Here is a 6,675-nt window from a genome sequence, read left to right on the forward strand (position 1 = left end):
GCTCCCTACACAGAAGGTGGACTCTCTGCTTGCTGAGGGAGAGGACGGTGCTCAGCAGAGATGTCACACAGACAATGTGACTTCCACTCACAAGGGTCACCAGGAAAATGAAACAGCCACCCCTGAAAGGGAGAAGCGATTTAGAAATCGGCTGTGCCTATCTCCCACCATCTGCTGCTGAGCATGAATAATTACATGGAGCAGAGACCTGTTGACAAGTTAATCATGATACTAAAATCTCAATGGGGTAAGTGGAAAAAGGCCCATCATTAACATATAACAGAAAGTCAGCCTGCTGGAAATGCCCAGTTTACAATGGAAGTGGAAGAGAAACAGGAAGAAGAGTGAGGGATCTGAAACTTCCCTAGCTCAGAGCCTGCAGGGGGAGTTTCTGCTCAGGCTGCTTTTTTTCTCCTTTTCCTGCCCTAGGGAGACTGGTTGGTAGGGTGTCCCATAGGCAGCTCTAGACACCCACCACAGGGATGCTGCCCCAGCTATGAGGTCTCTGGAACTCGGACACTTCAGACACTGAGCTATGCTAAAGGGAGTCAAACAGCCTCGCTCAGCAGAGCTTCTAGTTAAGACTCATGCAGGGGGCATGATGAGCATAGATGCCACCTCTGGTTAGCACCCCAATAGCAGGGACAGGAGGGCATGAGTTGCAGTGCTACTGGCTGGGTATTGAGCTGGATGAATGAGGAGGGGCTAGAAAAAGCAGCCCTCAGTGGGTAATCGCAGCCTGGTCTCTGAGTCCCATCTCAAAATATGCCCTTAAATATCTGCAATGGCTCCCCAGTGTAATTTCTACATGATGAACCCATTAGTATCTTATAGGGTCTTTTACAGCTAATCCCCATCTTTCCAGTCGCACCTTGCTGCCCCCTCCCCAACTATCCCTTCTCTCCAGTCACAAGAACATGTCCCCTTTCCCTGTACACCTTAGCCTTTGCAAAGTCTGTTCCCTCTCCTCCTTTCCCTCCAGAGCAATTTCAAAATATCTGCCAGGGACCAGTTCACCTCTTTACAGTTCCTTTGCTTTTTGTCCCCCTAGTGTGTGCATATGGCATTGACAGTGTCTGTTTATCTGACAGTAATGATAATTACCATCATTAACTGAATAGTAATTGTGTTCTAGGTATCTAGGATGTTAACATTGTATTGAAAGTATCTGTCTCTCTCTTTAATAATAATATAATGATAACAAAATAATGACAATGAGCATCATTAGTTGAATGCTAACTGTATTTGGAGCACTGGGCTCAATGTTTACATAGAAAATTTTGACCTTCACACAAGCCTGCACAGCTGCACCAGTAGCAGAGGCAGTCCTCGAACCCAGGAGGACCCGCGCTGGCAGACAGAGCTCCTCAGTGACAGGGACTGTGCTTCATTCATTCCTGAACCCTCCGATGAAATCAGGCCTTCAAATACATATTCGTAAAGGGAAGAAATGAGGATATTTAGGGGAACTTGACTCATGTTAATTGCCAACACCAGCTGAATGTTTATTGTGTACCAGGCCCTATGCTTCACATTTTATTTGCCTTCATTTCATTTCATTTTTGCCAAAATACCTGTAAGATGGGCACTATTATTATCAGCACCTATCACAGAACCTGACCCATAATACAAGCTCAAGTAATACATGTCGAATGAGTTCATCTCCATGTGATAGATATGGTAACTTAGAAACAGTATTTCGAATACACAGGATCAGAAGCAGCACAGTGGAGCTGGGAAACAGGTGTAACCATAGTAGAAAGGCTGGCAAACAGCTGTCTCTTCCTTTAACATTAGTCTGGACGAAGGGCAGTGTTTGAGATTTCCAAACGGGGGATGAAGAGTTTCATGCTGTAGGCTTCCTTGGTGGTGCGCATCCAAACTGACACGTGGTGAGAATCAGCCCTGAATTCAGAGTAGCCCCAAAGAGTCACAGGAGTTCTCTGAGTCCAGGCCCCATATTGGCAAAGCAGCTTTGTTTATAGGCTCAGATGTCAATATAGGGAGAAGTAGCAGGTGTGCTGTGAATGGAGAGTTAGGGCACCTCTGATTAAGTTAGGTCCATTGATGTTACAATAATTAGCACAACTAAGGCCTGACAAAGGGCTCTTGGGTGCTCACTGGCAAGACAGATGATGTGGGGAGTCATCAGTTACCCCACAATTCCTCCACAGGGAGCTTCTGAAAAGTCCAATTAGCAGCCTTGCACTCTCCCCAGTCCCAGACAGCTCTGGATCCCTGGAGAAGCTGTCATCATCTCTCTTCCTCCGATTTTTATTAGGACCATAATTGTACATTTCTTCACTTACCTGTGGTGATGAAAGAGCGTCAGTGTTCCCATAATGTACGGCCCAGCGAGTGAAACTAGGGCTCCACGCATCACTTCTCATCGCAATGATGCGGCACCAAAAAGCCATCCTTCATCATGTGAAAACCCCTCTCCATACCACACTGTCTCTATTTGCAACAGGCTCTGAGATATTCATGCAATAGATCATCTATTTGCCTGAATCAATATTTCCCTGACACTGGGAAGCCCGCCATCCATCCGTCCTACTGCATTTGATAAAACCATTCTGTGTTGCCTTTACTCAGGATGACGGGATCACAGGCCCTCTTTCCCTCCTGATGGATGATGTCCAGATGAATGATTGCTTCATAAATTACTATCTTGGGAGCAGAGCCCCCGGAACTCAGTCAAGCCCGCCCAGCAGTTGAGCAGACAGGAAGGAGACATGGCATCAAAGACAAAGGTTCAAAGAACACCAGCCAAGAAGAGCTTAGTCCAATGTTCTAATTTAACAGATGAGGAAACTGAGGGGTAGAGTGGTTAAGTAACTTGTCCAAGGTCAGACAGTTAATTATAAGTACACTTAGATTCCCACCACTCATGCTATGCCCCAGAATTGGATTCTTTTTTTCTTTTAACTGTCCAGGAAAGATGGAGAGTGGTATTTCCAGCTTGGCTCCGAGAAAGAAAGATTTTGGTTTACATCCTCTCTACTCAGCACCTAGGAGACCCAGTAAAGTGAGTCCACAGGCAGGGAAAAACCAGTCTCTGCCCTGGAAAGTTTCACCTTTGTGCTGCGGTAGAAGAAATCCAGTGACCGAATGAAGTCCCCTTGGACTAAACATGGGCGTAACATGTGCATCACTGTCCCCGTAGCTGCCCCTTCTTCTCTCTCAAACCCTGAAACAGACCTGCCTCCTTGAGGAAGCATTCTTGGTCAGCTTTCTCATTGCTTCACAAGTCACATTCCTCGTGTGCGCTGTCACCCAGCACTTCCAGGTATATGCCACAGACTGAAAATCTCACACCGAGTCTCTACCTCTCCCTTTGTCCTACATCCGGGAAACTGCTCTGTTCTACATGTTCTGCCTCCTCTACAGCTCTCCTCTGCAGGGGCATGCTGGGAAAGGTTTAGCAACCAGCACCGCCGCCCCAAGAAAACCCCTGATTTGTGTAATTTGCTGATTTCCATGCTATAAACACCCCATTATGGAAAATTTCAAGGTACCAGAACAGTGTCATTGAACCTTGGGAAGAGACATGCAGTCCTGCATTTCTATCACACAGGTTAAAATGGATGAAAATAACCTTAAAAGCATAGATAATAGTAAAATGTGGTGAAATAATTAGGAAGTGACGACTTTTGAATATATATATATATATATGTTGTTTTTAATATACAATTTTAAGTTGTAGATTTATGTCATTTAATTTATAATAAAGTAGTATTTAAGAATTGTCTAACAATCTAACAACCGGCTCTCATGAGCTGGTATCAGCTGGCTCCAACACACCCTGCTCTCTGTCTTCCTTCCCTGGTTCCCCATGACATCTTCAGTTCTGCCCACTTTACCCTTCAGCTGGACTGTTTTAATAACCTCCTAAACTATCTTCCAGCTTCTGGTATCCCCTGCTCCAAACCACCCAATTTTATCTTTTCAAACGGTAGCTCTAGTCTCCCTTGGTCATGCATGGCAGCTATCTGATACTTCCAAATTAAGTATAAACTCTTTGTATGAATAGTCAAGGCCCTGTAAAATAAGATCCCCTAAACTTTCCAGTTTTATCTCCCAGGCAATATGTCAAAGCTCTCTTGGTACTTCAGAGATTGACAGGCCTAGGTTTGAAGTTCACCTTTGCCGTTTATTAATCAGGTGACCTGGGGAACATTATTTAACTTCTCTGACCCTTGGCTTCCTCCTCTGAAAAAGTGGAAAAATGCATAGAGTTGTTGGGAGGATTAAATAAGATCGCACATAATATCCCTAAATCAGTGACCAACCCATTTTAGACAGCCAGTTACAGCAGTGGCATTGGCTTCTATTGATGAGTTCACTGTATGTGTGAACACTGGTTCCTTATAACATTTTGTCTCATTGTTATTATCCCCATTGGCAAGATAAATAGAGGTGTGTTGCAGTCACCTCTGCCACATGCAGACTCACATCACCTAGGTAAATGCTACCCTCTGATCAGTCTGTCTGATTTCTCATTTCTCAGTAGTGTTCACCCTTTCCATATCTAAGCTTTTGCTCCTGCACTCTGCCACTCAAAAACACATCCATCCAATAAGTAATAAAAAGACACAGAACCCAATTAAAAAGTGGGCAATGGAGTTGATTAGACATTTCTCAAAAAATAAACAAACGTACAAATAGCCAAAAATAACATGAAGAGATGCTCAGCATTATCAGTAGATAGGAAAATACAAATCAAAGCAAAAATGAAATACCATTCATACTCACCAGGATTCTATCATCAAAAGGACACATAATAACAAAGATATGGAGAAATTGGAGCTTTCATTCATTGCCAGTGGGAATGCAATAAGGTGCAGCCACTTTGAAAAACAGTTTGGCAGCTTCTCAAAACATTAACCATACAGATAAAATATGACCCAATAATTTCACTCCTAGGTATGCACCCAAGAGAAATAAAAACATACGTGCACACAAAAACTTACATATGAATGTCCATTGCACCATTACTCATAGTAGCCAAAAAGTGGAAACAACTCAAATATCCATCAACTGATGGGTAGATATGCCGAAAATGGTCTCTCCCTGCAATGAATTTATTCTGCCATAAAAAGGAATAAAGTACTGATACATGCTACAATATGAATGAACCTTGAAAGCAATGCTAAGTGACAGAAGCCAGTCATATAAGACTACATACTGTATAATTCCATCAATATCAAATGTCCAGAATAGGGGAATCCATAGAGACAGAACATAGATTAGTGGTTGCCTTGAGCTGGGGAGTGGGGAGGAATGGGCACGACTGCTCAATAGTGCTGGGTTTCTCTTGGGGGTAATAAAAATGTTTTAAACTTAGAATTGTGGCTATGGTTGCACACTCTGTGAATATAGTAAAAGCCACTCTTTCCTGACCTTGTAGAACAGCAGGTGTCATTATGGGAGTTGCCTTCTGCCATAACAAAGTCCAAAAGTTTCAGCACAAGGAGCTCAAAAACCAGAACATCTACCCAAGGCTGTTGGTCAAGTTATACAGGTTTCTGGCCAAAAAATCAACTCCATCTTCAACCAAGTGGTGCTGAAGAGGTTTTTCAAAAGTCACAGCAACTGGCTGCCTCGGTCCCTTTCCCAGGTGATCTGGAAGATAAAACTTCCTTACCAGGAGGAGAAACCACTGAGGTTGTAGGAACCAAGGGAATACAACCGATGACATGAGCATCCAGGAGATGTCCAAACTGAAGATGTGTGCACTTCATGTGAGCAGCTGCACCTGGAGTCATATCCCCAAGGATGGGGACAAAATCCTCACCTTCAACCAGCTGGCCCTGGACTCCCATGAGGACAGTGGCACCATCCTTCTCTCTGGTCCTTGTAAGGGCAGAGATGTATACAGGCATTTTGGCAAGTCCCCAGGAACCCCTCACAGCTACACCAAACCCTACATATTCTTGAAGGGCCAGAAATTCAAGTAGGTGAGGGGCCCACAGACCAACTGTGCTACAAACCCTAACCCCAGAACCTGCCTTGTTATTAAAAAAATTGTGAATGCTGAAAAAAATGCTAACCATTGAATTATATACTTGAAATGGGTAAATTTTATAGGATTTGAAGATTTTTTAAAGATTTTTTAAAGAAAAGAATACCTTAAAGAAAACAATCTTATTTATTATTATATCAAAAAGAATATAATACAGATGATTTGGGTCAAGGTGGTGGCTTAGGCAGACATGGCTCGCCTCTCTGCACAAGCACAACAAAATTATAACTAAAATATAGAACAACCATTGCTCAGAACTGACAGAAATTGAATCAAATGGAAGTCTGACAACAATGGAATTAAAGAAACCACATCTATCCGGACTGGTAGGAAGGGGACAGACACGGAATGGGCTAGTCCCACATCCAGGTGTGGTGGATAAAAATTCAGAAGGGATATCTCAGGAGCAAGGAGTCCCAGCCCCACACCAGGCCCCTCAGCCCAGGGTTCCAGGGCCCCACAACTTCTGGCTACAAAAACCAGTGGGGATTGAATTGGTGGAAGAAACTGATGGAGCCCCAAGCAGTTTCCCTTAAAGAATCCACACGTGGACTCACCTGCTCAGACTCACTCCCTCTGAGCTCCAGTGCTAGGGAGGCAGCTTGAGGGCACCAGTGGTGTGCAGGGGGAGGCTGAGGTGTCTGGCATCA

At 43.9% G+C, this 6,675-nt stretch overlaps 1 pseudogene; it reads left to right on the forward strand.

Moving 5' to 3' along the window:
- The first annotated feature begins 5,426 nt into the window (after positions 1–5,426).
- Positions 5,427–5,960, forward strand: LOC114512123 (annotated as a pseudogene).
- Positions 5,961–6,675: the final 715 nt, after the last annotated feature.

The sequence above is a fragment of the Phyllostomus discolor genome, chromosome 14 (genome assembly GCF_004126475.2).
Source record: "Phyllostomus discolor isolate MPI-MPIP mPhyDis1 chromosome 14, mPhyDis1.pri.v3, whole genome shotgun sequence".
NCBI classification, from domain to species: Eukaryota; Metazoa; Chordata; class Mammalia; order Chiroptera; family Phyllostomidae; genus Phyllostomus; species Phyllostomus discolor.